The 15,920-nt window shown below is 39.3% G+C and overlaps 1 pseudogene across 2 annotated transcripts in view; it reads left to right on the forward strand.

Annotated features, from left to right (window-relative positions):
- Positions 1–15,920, forward strand: part of LOC309605352 (tigger transposable element-derived protein 1 pseudogene) — a 485,483-nt pseudogene that overhangs the window by 20,031 nt on the left and 449,532 nt on the right. The window contains exon 1 of one of the 2 annotated variants that reach the window (XR_014249527.1): positions 1–10,014. This exon is cut by the window's left edge and continues 20,031 nt beyond it. The product of XR_014249527.1 is annotated as a tigger transposable element-derived protein 1 pseudogene (transcript). Of the gene's footprint in view, positions 13,740–15,920 lie in introns of those variants that run through there. The other variant, XR_014249538.1, reaches the window with a different exon arrangement.

The raw sequence follows: 15,920 nt of genomic DNA on the forward strand, positions 1-15,920 counted from the left end.
TTTATTTTTTTAAAAATTGTGTTTAATATCAACCATGTTGTAATGATATAACTGCTTCTAATAAGTGCTAGCAATGCTATTGTACATGGTCAGGTAAAGCAAAAATCATCATCACCACCATGATATGGCACTGAGATTAGTTTCCTACAGATAATAATGAAAGGAAATGTACCCTGGCATCCCTGCCTTTTTATATAGGCCCAAGTTAAGTTAGGGGAAATGTCATGGAAAAGAAACAATAAGTTTTCTGTTTTTACCATTGAACATCATGGGTTACAAAAGCCACAGTGTTCTTGTGTGGCCAGTGAAAACACAAATCCAATCAAACTGCCCATTCTCTCAACACATCAGACAAGGTAGATACTTTTGATTGGAGCCTTACAAAATGTGGCAGTGCTTCAACACAAAAAACTTTGTTTTCATGCATCTCTCAAAGCTGCTAACAATATTTTCAAGGAAAAGAAGCCACACACAATTGTGAAACCACGTGTCCTGGAAAATAGTCAAAAGACTTCTAGTTTGAATCAGAGAAGAAATATTGTAACTGGATCTCTGTCATGTAGAGTTATCTATTCCAGAATCACTAGCAGTTCTTTAATCATCTCTTTTACCCATTTGATGAAGGTCATGGAAGAATTGGCTTATAAGCCATTTCCCTTGAAGACAGTTACTGACATCTTTCAATGCGTCTAGCTCTTGGTTTTTGACCATTCGATACACACTGATACAAAAAAACTCTAGTTTTGTGAGTCCCTTTTGGAACCTCAAAGGCCACTGACATCTTCAAAACTGTTAAAAGTTCCTTCGCCAAGCACGCGTCTGACTTGGACACAAAATCTTGGTACCATACTTGAACTGATGAAGCACATGTTATGCTTGGCATCAACCCACCTGGTTTTGCTCCTTTAGTAAATAAAGAAGTACAACATACCATCGTGTCTTATTGCTTTTGACATTGGCATGTGCTCGTATCTAAGACTTGGCCAACGATCTTGAAATCATGTCCACTGCTGTGCAGAATTTGTCAATTTTATTGGAGTCACAGCCTTGAATTTTCCATTAACTATGTATAATGAAGAATAGATACTGGTCAAGAGATTTTGTCAAGGAAGTAAAAGAGAATATGACATTCTTCCTTTATCCATGTAAATTCAGTGACTCCCCAAATGTCAAGTCTTGAAGTATTTGGTTGAAACTCAGGCAGAAGTTATTTGTTGTTATTTGCTTGTTTGCACTGAGAAGAAAGAAAGGCTTTCTCTCAGAACATAGAGGAGATTGTTCATGGGCTTGACTTACTTGGCAGATATTTTTTTTCTTAATAACAATATCAGTCTTTCCATTCAAGGCCCTGCCGTCATTATATGGGTGCTACCACTCTGGAAGAAGAGAATGAGGGCAGACAATTATGTAAACTTCCAGTTCTGGAGGACATGCTTCTGTAGGTTGAAGTCAAAAAGGCCAAAACTAACCAATGTCTTTGAAGAAAGATAATCTGTTGTGTGGTGGTTAGCCTCCAAAATGACCCTCCATGAGCGTCACCTCCAAGTTTTCATGCCTCTGTGTAGCCTCCTCCTGCAATAAGTAAGGGTGATCCGTGTAATCAATACAATATTATAAACATGTTTGTGTGTAATTTCTGAGGCTAGGACATAAAAGAAACTCGGCTTCCATATTTATTTATGTTAATTCTTATTCTCTTTCATTTCTAAGTGTACTATTTCATAAAATTACATGCTCATTAAGGAGGCACATCTTTTCTGAGGTCTATAGCTCCCAATGCATTGGGTACCTGGAATCCACTAGAAGGAAATCAGTAACCAGTAAAAGGGTTTGGGAAAAACAAAAGATAGCTTCAGCAACTGGCTACACTTGGGGATGCTGTCTAATGACACGGCACTGTGGGAATTTCCTCTTTCTGCCCAATTCTGCCTGCCCCTCTGTTTAGGAGAAAATCTGTTTTAAAAGAATCACAGAGATTAAGCTTTAGGGTCAGGATTTTATAAATCTACTTTTAGTGTAAAACATGAACAAATTTTGTCTAGGTATAAGGAAAAGAATTTTTAATCTTTTTCCCAGACTGAAAGGTATTCAGATATATTCAAGCTTCACATTTTACTTTCCTTTATTAATTAGCAGGGACATCTGCATTAACACAGGTTCATTAATTTATGATCTAGTGAGTCTTTTCTACCTCTAACTTCCCTGATGAAAGAGAATGAAACAAAAAGGAACTGTTTGATCAAGACTTCTCTCACAGATTTAAAAGATGGTCGTTGAATAACATTAAAGATATTGATTTTGCTGTTGTCTTTTTAGTTTGTTGTGAGATAAACATATTAATCAAAAGTGAAGGCATTAAAATTCAGATTTTATATTGCTACTTGCTAAATAATTAACGTGAGAGCACGTTGTCATTTTCTTTAAATTCTAAATAAAACCAAATGTCAGTAATGCCAACCCAAGGTGTACCATTTCTTGAAACTAAAATCACAGCTTCCTCTGAGGGACTGTCAGAAAACATAATTGAAATGATAAATAGTGTTGTTACACTTACTCATTTGGGGCACAATCTCATCCTTCCATATCTATTTTCTTCTCTGTCTGGGCTTGAGTCTTGGAGAGTTCTCCTGCTACAACATTCTGGACTCAGTCATTCATTCCAAATAGAATCCTCAGAAACAAAAAAAACCATGTATCACAAGTATATTAGTTTCCTATTGCTGCTGTCATAAGTTACCACAAACTCAGGGCTTTAAAACAACTATTACCTCACTGTTCTGGAGGACTGAAGTCTCACCCAGGTCTCCCTGGGCTGAAACCATGGTGTCTGCTGGGTTCTGTTGCTTTCTGGGTGCCTTAGTGGATAGCCCACATCCTTGCATTTTTTAGTTTCTAAGGGCTGCCGCATTCCTGGACTCATGACCCCCCTTTTCCATTTTCAAAACCAGCAACAGTGGCTGAATCCTCATAGCACGTCTCTGTGACCCTTTTGTGTAGTCACATCTCCCACGGACTCCTCCCCTGCCTCCCTCTTTCATGTTTAAGGGCTCTTGTGGCTACTTGGGGTCACCTGAGCAATCTAGGATAACCTCCCCATCGCAAAACCCTTGACTTCATCACATCTGCAAAGCCTCTTTTTGCCATGTAAGGTAACATATTCACAGCTTTAGGGAATAGGAAGTGGGCTTCTTTGTGGACCATTATTCTGCCCACCACAACAATTTTTAAAGTGTCTAAAAATAACATTCCAACATTCATTTAGAATGCAGTGCATTCCTCCTCCTGAAAAAAACAAATTGTGTTTTATAAGTTATAAGAAGCAAGTGAATCCCCAGGACTGCACCCCCTAAACTATCATATACAGTGAATCCCCTACATATGAAACTTCAAGTTGCAAACTTTCAATGTGAACACGTGTTTGCATGTCCAATCACGTAAGTTAGTTCACATGTCTGCCGTAGATTGTCACGTGCGTGCATCCTCTACAAGTGGTTGCACTTTTGTGTACTTTACTGTACAGTACTGTATAGAGTACAGTAGTACAGTGGTACAGTATCTTTATTTCAAGCCCAGGATGTCTGGAAGTAAGCGTAAAAGCAGCAGTGATGTATCTGGTACTGCTAAGAAGCGCCAAGCGATAACGATGGAAACAGAAGTGAAAATAATTGAGAGAGTGGAGCAAGGCGAAAAGATGGTAGATGTCGCTTGTTCTTATAACATGAATTGTTCAACCATCGGCACGACTCTAAAGAACGAGGACAAGATCATGGAACATGTGAAGTCTGCTGTGCCAGTGATGTCAACAATAATATCGGAGAAGCGTGGAAAAGTGAGAGAAGATGGAGAAACTTCTCAGCGTGTGGATGCAGGATCAGCATCAGCATCAAGTCCTGCTCAGCTTAATGTTGATTCAAGGGAAAGCTAAAAGCCTTTATGAAGACTTGAAGAAGAAACACAGCGAAGAATCAGAGGGCGCATCTTTTAATGCCAGCCATGGCTGGTTTCATCGGTTCAAGGCTAGAGCCAACCTTCACAATGTAAGTGGTGAGGCAGCGAGTACAGATATGGTAGCTGCCCAGGAATTTCCTGAAATGCTTCGAGAAATTCTTGATGAAGGCCTGTATTTACCCGAGCAGGTTTTTAATGTGGATGAGACAGAACTGTACTGCAAGAGGATGCCAGACAGAAGTTACATCAGTAAGGAGGAAAAGTTGATGCCAGCCTATAAAGCAGCAAAGGATAGGCTAATTCTGTTGTTTGGTGGCAATGTTTCTGGTGATATGAAGCTGAAGCCTCTCTTAGTTTATCATTCAGAGGACCCAAGAACCCTTAAAAACATAGCCAAGGGCTCCTTTCCTGTTGTGTGGAAGAGTAACCTCAAAGCCTTGGTTACACAGGCCATTTTCCAGGACTGGTTTTTCTACCACTTTATCTTGGAGGTAGAGAAATATTGCTTGGAGAAGGACATCCCATTCAACATTATTTTGCTGCTGGACAATGCTCTGGGACACCCCCCATACATGGACGACTTTCATCCCAACTTCAAAGTAGTGCCACCGAATACTAGGTCGCTCATCCAACCTACGGACCAGGGAGTTATAGAGACTTTCAAGAAATATTATTTACGTCACACTTTTCGACAGGCAGTAAAGGAGAGTGACAAATCAGGAACAACCCTGCAACAATTTTGGAAGGACTATAACATCTACGAGGCCATAAAAAACATTGACTTTGCTTGGCGTGAGGTTACAGCTGTCACCATGAATGGAGTTTGGAAGAAACTTTGCCTGCAGACTGTTCACGATTTTCGTGGATTTGAGAAGGTGAATGAGGAGTCCAAAGAGGTCTTCAGCAACTTAGTGACCCTCAGCAAGAAGCTGGAGCTAGATCTGCAAGAGGAAGACTTCACTGAACTCCTTGCTGTGCAACACAAGGAGCTTACTAATGAAGACCTGGTGGAATTGGAGGCCCAGAGAAAAAACGAAGAGAGACAAGAGGAAGAAGAAGTAACTGAAGAACAGAAGAGATTCACGATGCAGGAAAGAGCAAGGGGATTTTCTTTATCTGAGGAGGCACTGTTTGATTTAAAGGCACAGGACCCGAATGTAGAACGGTACATGAAGGTTGCAGCAGCTGTTCAGAATGCAATCCAGTGCTACCATGTCATCTATGACCAGAAAAAAAGAGCTACTACCTAGACATCACTGGATCATTTTTTCAAGGGGGTGGATAGAATTGAATCCAGTAAGGAACCAGAACCTTTGCCATCAATGTCAGGTGTGAGTGAAATTGCAGCTTGCCCTCGTCTCCTATTGCTGATGATCTTTCGGCTCTACCATCTCCCACCTCCTCTCCCTCCTCCAGTCAGTAACTCTTCTTGCCTGTTCACTCGATGCCAGTGCCTGTATGCCAGCTGTTGTACTGTACTACTGTACTTTTCAAGGTACTGTACTGTAAGATTAAAAATGTTTTCTTTATTTTTTGTGTTTGTTTGTTATGTTTTATTTGTGTGAAAAGTATTATAAACCTATTACAGTACAGTACTATATAGCCAATTGTGTTAGTTGGGTACCTAGGCTAACTTTGTTGGACTTAACAAACAAATTGGACTTACGAACGCGCTCTCGGAACAGAACTTGTTCGTACGTAGGGGACTTACTATACAGGTATCATATACAGATAAACTAAACTTAAACAGACCATGGCTGCCAACAGCAGGAGTATCTGCTTTCTTTGCAGTGAACTTTCCTCTGATCTGACCATAAAAAGAAGAGCAGGGTGTGCACAGTCCATGAAACAGCACTATCTGGAGAGGGACCATGCATTTCACAGCGGTATTATTGTGGCTGTCTTTAAGATTCCGTCACAGTATTAAGTGTTAGTCCTATAAGTATTACTGTTGTATTTAGAAATTTTTGTTTTCAAGAATATTTGATCCATAGGGAAGAAATATATGTCTTAAATTTGTTACACATGAAAGAAATTGGGAGGGTGGCCAATATTTCTTTCCATTTGGCATTATTCTACTTTCTCTCTCCCAGAGACAGGCACATCATAGATGCACGTTTTGGATTATGTTAACCATTTTCTTCCCAATAGTCATTATTTATGGACTTGAAAAAGCAATACATTTCTTAACCATGCCCTTTTTCTATGACTACTTATAACATGTTTTCAGATGCAGATTCATAAGTGTTCTTATTTGCATGATATATAATTGGCATTCTATAAAATTAGAGTGGTTGCATAACGCTGGCAATATGGTATTTGTTCATTAATTATGTATATATATATACACATATACATATATAAATATATACATATGAAATTATATATATAATTATAGATTTGAAATATATATGGAATTTATTCAATTTTGATTAGATAAAGAAAAACAAATGACAATGAAATAGCTAAAATTACAAAGGACACTCGTTTAACCACCCAAAGGTTTCTTTTAAATGTACATTCCATATGTGAATTTAATATAGCTGAAAATGCTACCTGGAATTCCAAATGTGAAATAAGATGAAACGGTGTCCTTTTGGGCTTCTTGGATAAAAATCAGGGCAAAAGTGGGTAATGGAAGATTTATCTCCCTGCTGGGCAAATGGCACAGATTTCCTTTTGATGGTCAACTGTTTCCGACACAGTTAGAAGGAGCCCTGGTGTTGCAAACTCCACCCTTGATCATAAACATAAAGTTACAATGAGGATAAATGTAAGACATATGCGGCCCACATTTTTATTCCTATAAAAGTATCTTGGACAAATGAGAAGGAGAGAGTGTTTTTTCAAATCCTACAGGTGGTTTCAGTTAGTCAATATGTTTGTCTAATTGCTCAAAAGTTACCTACACAATATTGAGAACAGATATTCTTTTGTAAAGTTTCTTAATCAGCTTCTGAACGTTGCCAGCGTCCTCTTTAGCATAAATCCTCTTTTTCTGCATGCAAAAGCTGAAATATGCCATGTTCTTGTTCTACCCTTTGCCATCCAGTCTCAAGAAGCTGGATCTGGCAAACATAGCATTAAAAAAAAATGGGCAGGGGACTGCCACCAGCTGTTGCCAATGAAACAACTGCGGACCCTGCATTGGTAGCTTCCTCCTCTAACTTCATATCCCCATGGTGCTGGCAGTAATTGGGAGGGGGGTTACAGGGGCATTTCTCTCTCAAGGGAGATAGTAAGAATATTAATATTAATGCAATATCTGCTCTTTCAGATGGGAATGGATAAGATGAAATGATTTAAAGAAGGCTTCATCCATCGTTCCATTTCTTGGCAAGAAAATGATGCCTTTGCATTTAAGAAAGAACATCTGGGCGGAATCACAGTGGTTAAAAGAATTGGATGGTTGGCAACCAAAAATTTACCTTCTTGATAGAATTAGATTCATTCCCCTCTCCCGCCCTCCCACGGCCTTCCCTTGGGACTTCTGGCCCTGCTGGGGGCAAAAGCAAAACTTTGAAATGCTTCACTTGAAAACATGTGCTTACATTTCAGCACTCTTTTTGTGACCTTGCTGCTTACTGATTTATTAGCAGGGTCTAAGAAGGCATCTGGGGTAGCTGGTCAATATATCTGATTCTGAAGAAAGGCTGGCCACCCTGGGAGCCCTTTTGACTCTATGACCCCACATCTGGCCCATGAAGCTCTTTCTGTCCCCATGGCGGCTTGAGAAGTGTCAGCAACCAAGAGCTCTTTGGAGAAATGTGAACAGTTAGCCAAACCTTTCAAAGTCTGGGAGAGCTGAGAGGTTGCAGCTTGCTTCTGACCAGGACACCAGCAAGGCCGCAGCACAAAAGGACTGTGCACATGGCAGATAGATAGGGGTTTCTTAAGACATTAAATATTTCAAGATTTTACTACTGAAAGCACAAGCAGAGCCCTGTGTAGGAGACAAAGATGTATGGCCTCAGGGAGGAGTTGGGGACACTCTGTTCCTTTACTGTTCTCTCTCTGAATGGTGATGACCGAGCATGGAGACATTTGTGACCTGCATCCCCCCTTGCCAGATGCCAGACGGCCATTAGTTAACCAGTGACATTCCTGCCACCCGTCCACTCTCCCAGCTTTGGGAGTTGAAGCCAGGGGTACGGAGCAAAGTAGGGCTCACCAGGGCAAAAATCAGCACAGGAGACAAATTTGGAGGGTTACGGGAAGGCAAAGGCACCCAACTACAAGTCAGAGTAAAGAGGAGGGAGGTATTCAGAAAGAGTCTTCCAACCTAATGTGAGTTTTAAAGATCACAGTATCATCCTAAGGAACACCCCCCGTCTTCCCCAAGAGCATTCCTTCATACAGAGCTCATTCCCCAGTCTTTATATTTCTTTGTAACTCTGTAACTGTACACCCCCCCTAAAACACCTGTGCTACCTTTAATATGATGAGGCTCATCCTAGGTCTGTTTCCTTGCAGAGCAACCTGGGAATCACTGTATCAGTCACAACTGTTCTTAGCCCTCTCTCCTTTTCTCTTATTCCTTACCTTATTAATATGCTATTCTTTGATGTTGTATTCTTGCAAAGTATTTAAAACATCACTAACATCATCAAGGAGCACTTTTATATACATATTTGTACATCATGTGACATTTCTTGTGTTCAAAGAGAATTTCCTTGTCTTCTCCATCAGAATGTAAGCTCCATAATGTCACTGAGTTCCCAGTGCCTAGAACTGTACCTGGCATTTACTTGCTTGATAAATATTTGTTGACTAAATGAATTAATGAATGAATATAAGTCTACTCTCATCCGTCTAAGAGCACAGAGCCTAAGAAAGTACACATGTGTACATATATCCAAAAACAGAAGGCTGACATATAACCGGGCAGTAAAATGCTGGCCAAGTTCCATTTCATAAGATGATGATTGATTCCATTAACCATTGTTGTTCCATTTTTGGACCACAGGCAGGTGAGATGCTTCAAAATCCTTCTTGGAAACATGCATCCATACACGTGGTTTCTAAAGAAACACTATTCTACTCTTTAGTACATTATGTTATTGCTATGGAAACAGCAACATTTTAAAGAACACTGGAACTTTCCAAATACAGTATTTATTCTTCTTGTAAAAGCAAAATAATGTGTTTCGCTTAAGAACTTGTTAGGTGGCCTGCAGCTAAATATAAAGAGACAGATTCTCATCATGTGTAAGTCTATGGGAAAATTTGGACACCAGCTTTTCCAGATACATTTTAAAATAAACTCAGTGCAAAACTCTGGGCATAATTGGGGTCTTCAATGAAACACTTAATACATTAGATTTGTTTTTTATGTAGAAAAACTGTTTATATTTGAACCCCAGAAACCCCTCTGCAGGATTGCAAGCTGGCATTGCCTTTGGATTTTCAGAGGACCAACTTCACTTGCTACTTCTGTCTATTATTTCACCAACACCTCTGTAATGCTCAGCTGGCTAGTGTGGCCCTGGCTCTCCTGGACTGGCATTAAGTTTTCACCAAAAGATTTTGAGAAAAAAGCATAACCCATATCTAGGCTCTAATAGAACAAGAGAAGAGGAACCAAGTAGGATTAGATGGGTGTTATCAAAGGTCACTAAACTCTAGTTCACACACATGGAATTTCCGTATCAATTGACAATATCCACTTGTAAAATTTCTCTTCCTTAGTCATGCGTTTCTAAAGCAAACCTAGGTAGATGCAATTTGAAAACCTCTCTTTCTGTTGATAAAAAAGTAGGAGCAATTCGTTAAGATGTGCAGTCCAGCATTATAGTGATCATAATTTCTGCCTTGTATTAAGTGCAAAACTGATAGTTTTAACATTTAGTTCAAGTACATTATCCATGTGCAGAGGTGGTAACACCCCACTTCTTTCCTGGTGATGGAAAGACCACAGACTGGAAGCCGCGAGACTAGATTTCGCCTCTGCCCTTGCCACTTGTGAGCTGTTTGTCCCCGAGCAGATTACAGCCTCCCTCAGCCTCCCTCCGTTCCCCAACTTGTGAGGTTACCCAAATAAGGACACACATACAGAACCCAAAACAGGTCTTAGTAAACAGTAATTCTCTTCTTGTCCTCAATAAAATAAAATAACCATTGCATTTCTCTTTATTTTTGTCAGCCTGTTAAAGTACAAGTGCCTTTAAAGCTTCCAGGATTTGACCATGGACAGAGTTCACTTAAACAAAACATGTCTCCTGTTAGTAATTTAGTTCAGATAAAAGATAGATATATATTTGACAAAATATATTGCTCACATTATAATAATTTGTAACTATGTGTCATCTTCTATGCAAGAGCTCAAAGGGGTTTGCAAATAAAAATACTTGCAATGCATATAGATATGGTTAAGTATTATATTAACTTTAGGTAAACTAATAAAAACAAATTAAGTGATTTGCATACGATTTTATACTATTGAATACTTTGGTGACAATACATGAGAAAATACAAAACTTTTTGTATTCTATCTACCACATGAATGGCAAGTATGTGCTTCATAGACCCCGCTCTCCTCTTCTGGGACTTTACCTGCCTTCATAAACTGATTGCAATGCTTTTTCACATTGATCCTCAGAATTGTTCACAAACACTCCAAGCAGCCACCATCAAGCAAGTGGAATTGGTTGATTAGTTTAAGTCTATTTGCTTCCTTGAGTTAGACTTATTTCCAAGTGTTGTCTACATTGGGAATGAATTCACATAAGGGAGCACAAAGCTTCATTTGCATGCTTCTTTGTTATTATTTTTTAATGTTCACTAAAATATATCCTTGAAAATTTACTTATTTGTCAGTTTTAATGGGACCTGGCACAATTAAATTCCTCAATGTATTAACCCTCAGAGAAAGAAAATTTGCTGAAAATCCTCCCTCCCTGTTATTCAGAGAAAATAGTGTCTATTCAGCTCTCTAAGACCTCCCGCTAAGCCAACACGGGCCTCCATCTTTTTACTTACTGCATTTCACCACTGAGGCCTGATCCTTCTGCTTGCTCCATGGCCTGGCTCCATCGTGTTTCCTCTTTCTGCCTTCTATCGCTCATGTTTCCTTTTCCTGGATCTTCCCATACTCAAATTTTTAGAGGAAATCACCACCCTGTCTGGTTCCACTGCAAGTGTATGGTTCCAATTTCAGCCAGATCCTCAGGACTGCTCAGCAGTTCTACATAACCATAGTTGGCCCCTTTCCCCATCCATTTCATCAGAGCTTCTGAATCTTCATCAGTCTTCTCAGCCTCCACCCCCTGGCTCCTTGACTCAACAGATGCCAACCTGTCATAGAGAACGTGGATGCCGTTAAGTATGGACTCCCAGCTCTCCTGAGCTCTGCTTGAACCTCTGCACACACTTATTCTTGGCTCCACCTCACCTTCTTTCCCCACAGTGTCCCTCCCCTTGTCCCTGTGCCCCACACCTGATCCAAGGCTATATGCTATTGTTTTCCCACCCCTCCCCCAACCCACCTTTAAAATATTTTCTTGGACAAATGTCCCTGAGCCTAGACATGAGATCAGGGAGTCTTCCTCACCAAAAATAAACAAGCGAGGAAGCAAGCAACGACAAGGCACTTTCTTTGAACTTGAGCCTGACACTTGTGCTTCATCCCACCTCTGAGTTTTTTCTTCACGCTCCCTCTGCATGGGGTAAAATTCTACCTATTTCTGTACATCCAAATCCTGCCCATTTCCTAAGACCCAAACCAAATGCATTTTCCTTCCCCATGTCCCCAAATGCAAACAGTGACTTGCTTCCCTGAACTTACGTATTGACCTGTGCCTTTCTACCAAGAGCACCTCTTCTCTGTGTTGTAATTATGTGTCTGTCTGCTCTCATAACTACTGGAAGCTAAATAAGGTCAGAATCTGTGTCTGACTTATCTTTGTACTCCCAAAAGTGCCCAACACATGCCTGTACACTGTAGGTACTTACTTAGTCATTGCCATTTTAGAGAGATTAGGAATCTGAGGCAGGACGCTCTTAGAGACGTACCCTAAATCAAAGCTGGTAAATTGCAAAGTTGTCACTAATTTTTGTTCTCTTTCAACTCCTTGTACAAATCTGTAATCTTAAAAAGTTCACTGCAACTAGTTCAAAATTATAGAAATTACATCATTTTTGTGGTCTGTAGCAAGTTTCTTCAAATGTCTACTTTCCAAAGACTTTTCAAACATTTTTATTTTATGTTGCACATAGTAGGAGCTAAATAAACATTGAATGAATGAATAAATGAACAAGCTTTGGATAATGACAACCATAAAACTTAAATTTGTTAAGGGTAGAAAAATAAGAAGTGTTCTGGTCAGAGGGAACCCCACTGGAGGCCAAGGTGAAGATACAAGACTGCTAATAAAGAGAAGAGTTGCCCCTCTGCCCAACTGTGAGGTTCCATTCTCTTTGTCGGGCTGCATTTCCATATTGAGGATTTTGACAATTTAAGGTATTTTAAAATTACAACGTAAGTGTCATTTGTTTTCTGAATTTGGTTGCCAAATTCTGATCCTTAAGGTCTAAGATAAGATTATTACCTGCCAAAGGAGAATATTAGGAGAAGATTTATTTTCTGCTCCCAAATTTCACACTGAAGAAGCCTCTTCAAATGTTGAGCCAGGAGAGCAATTCCAGACAATTAAAGAAAACCAGTCAAGACCATTTTATTACCCACTTTCTGTAAGGGCAGGTGGAATATAAACTATCGTATGGGTACAGTTGGAGACATCTCTGCTGAAGAGAATTTGGACGCCTTTGTTGCTTTCCAGGTTATTTACAGTGATTGATGTTCACCTGGATCTAAGTTTTATTATATTTGACAATGACAGGATTACGTAAAAATTTCACGGCACCACAGGTATTTCAGGGAGATCAAAGTACAACCTCTGCATAATAAGCATTTTGCAAATGCTGAGGAATGTACACTTTGTTATGGATGGTACACTTTGTGGCTCTGAATAGGACTGGTTGAAAAACATTCACTTGAACACAAAACAAGAATCTATTATCCAAGGAGTGTAAGAACTCTATTGCACCTTAAGAGAGAGAGATAAAAGAGGTTTAGTATCAGACAAGAAAAGGAGAGTAGTAGCCCTCAGCAGAATTTCCAGTAATTGCCTCACTGAAAAGGCTCTAAATAGAGTAATCACATAATGGTAAACTTAATGGTATAAAGAAATGATTGAGCACATTTAGGTGGGACAACTGGAGTCTGGAGGTATTTGTTTTTCATTCCTCCCTGGAAGGCAGGAGCTGTGTTTCATAGCTGTGGGAAGGAGCCATAAGATTGAATATGGAGATTAAAATACATCATAATTGCTTTAGTCAAATGAACAGATTTTATACATAAGAGGGATCTGTAAGCATAATTTAAGGAAGGTTTTACATGGAAATGATTTATCAGTTACAACTCCAGTTCCCAACTACCTTATACAATTTGTCTCCCCAAGATGGATATTTTAATCTCCAATTTATTAAAAGATGAAATGTTGGAATGTTGGATAGATTGAAATCATTTGTCAGATCACGAAGTCCTCATAACATTTCTCAGCCTTAATAACACATCTGCTCTTAGAATGTGGTCTCTTGATAATAGCTGTCTGAAAGTGTCTGAATTTAGGGATTATTTGAGACAACAGATTTCCTTCTATTTGGAATTGAATGAGGCGTTTGCTCCCTCACCGTTAGCTTTGTGTGATAGTCTCAAGGCATTCATAAAAGGGCAGATTGTTTTGAACATCATGAGGAGGAAAAAAGACCTTTGTTGACAATATGAGATTTGGAAAGAGGAATTAAAAACAATATGAGATTTGGAAAGAGGAATTAAAAACACTTAAAGGTAGTAATTTATGTTTAGAAATATTATTCCATAGTTCCTTTTCCAATCTTCTGTTGGTACTCCTAAAACAACAATTTAGAGAAGACTTTGATAGAAAACTAAATAGAAATTCACAAAATTTTATCTGATTTGATTCAGTATAACCAACAGAACTCAGTAGAAATGGACAACCATAATCATTGCAAAGACCATATGCCAAACTAAGTGTCCAAATGCAAGAGTAGACTAAACAGAATGAAAAATAATATGTGAAAATTACCTTCTCCATTTTACTTCCAAGAGAGAATATTCCAAAAGATGAAACCATAACAAAACATTTGTGCAACTTCAAGGATAAACTATATATACAAAGAAATGCAGGTCAAGAGCTCAAACATCTTTGAAGGTGCATGGCTGATAAGAAAGAGACCATCATCAGCTTCTTGACTGCATTTAATTACAAAAATTATCATGTATAGTTGGACAAGTTCATTTTCAAATGATGGTGTTGCCCTTTTGTTTCCACACATACCCACAAAAATATTCTTTACATTTAGAAAGAAGTAAAAGGAAAATTTTAGCTAAGTTTCCTGATATCTGCATATTGTCATCCTACAGATAGCTCCACAGATGGCATTAATGGATGTATAACAATGAGATAACATTTTATTATAAAAACCGTGCTCTTCCTATGAATCAGGCCATATCACATGTACATATACAAACATGTATATTTTTTAATAGAGCTAGATTTTCAGATTGTATAACTGTATGAAGATGATTATGACAATGAAGCATAAAAATTGCACCCTGCCTGAAAAAATGCAGCTGTCCGATCACTTACCATATAGGACAACACCTAATTATTTGGAATAACTAAAGGTGTTATGAGGAACACCACCCCGGTTGTCTTTTGTTTTTCAAGGTGTCCTTATTCATTGGTCTTTCAGTTACATTTGACACCACTGATTACCCTCGCTTTGGGAACCTTTTTGCCTTTGGACTTTCTGCCACACTATTATCTCTTGCTCTCTCTTGGACAACTCTTTCTCTGAATTCAGATTTTCTTCTTCTCCAGAGGTTTTCTCAGTGGGTTGGAGGGTCAGGAACCACATCCTGGAGAGAATCTGGATGTATGAGGGGCCTCTTCCTGTTGTCCAGTGAAGGGCTACTGGCATGTAATGTGAGGGAGGTGGGGGAGGGGAGAGGAGCAAGAATGCTAATTTTCTAGGATACACAGAACTGTTCCATAGGACAAAGACTTCTTACAGCACTTCACTTTGGGGAAACACTCAGTGGGAAAACCAAGTTCTTGACCTTTCATTTATTATTTCTGAGCACTTTGCTTCAACTGGGGTCAAATCTCCCACATACACATAAGACCCCCAAGACTGTCTCTCCCACTTTGTCCCTTGGTGGTCCTCCAGGCCCTCCACACCAGTTGCTGATGAAGATGTCCTCATGGGCAGTTCCAACTGAGATCCACCCAGAAGCCTGGCAGATGGCTAGTCTTTGCTTCTACTTCTAACTTTTCCTCACATCCAAATGATTGAGTTCTGCCAGTTCTTTTTATCTATAATGTCTTTTGGAAATGTTTCTTTTCCATTGCCACAGGAAACCCTTAGCAGACACCTGTGTTTACCCCAGATCTATCCTAAGTGGCTTCCCAAAGGCAATCCCTGCCCTTTACCATCCATCCTATACACTATTGCTACAATTATTTTTATGGACCACTCCCCACCATTTTTGATAATCCACTATGACAGATCTTGCTTCTTAGTTCTCACTGTGACTCTTCATCCCACCCTCAGTGACTGTCATATCTCTTTCCCCCTTTTCACCCTTCATATTTTACTGTCCTCTTGTTTAGACCTTCTGTCCCAGTCAAGCTTATCTGCTTAAGAGCATAGTGTGAATTTTTTACTCCTTCCTCAGAACTTTTATACCTATGACTAATGCTGACCCCATCTCCTCTCCCTCCTTACTTACAGGCTCAGTAACAGACTGTGTGGAGTCAAGTCAGAGCCTGAGAAAAAACGAAACATCAGTAATATCAATCCTGTCTCTCTTTAAATTTTTGACATTTTGTTCATTACTAATTTTGTATTATACAAATTTAATTTTAATATGAATTGTGATTTTTAAA

The sequence above is a fragment of the Balaenoptera borealis genome (assembly GCF_965194805.1).
Source record: "Balaenoptera borealis genome assembly, chromosome: 1".
NCBI classification, from domain to species: domain Eukaryota; kingdom Metazoa; phylum Chordata; class Mammalia; order Artiodactyla; family Balaenopteridae; genus Balaenoptera; species Balaenoptera borealis.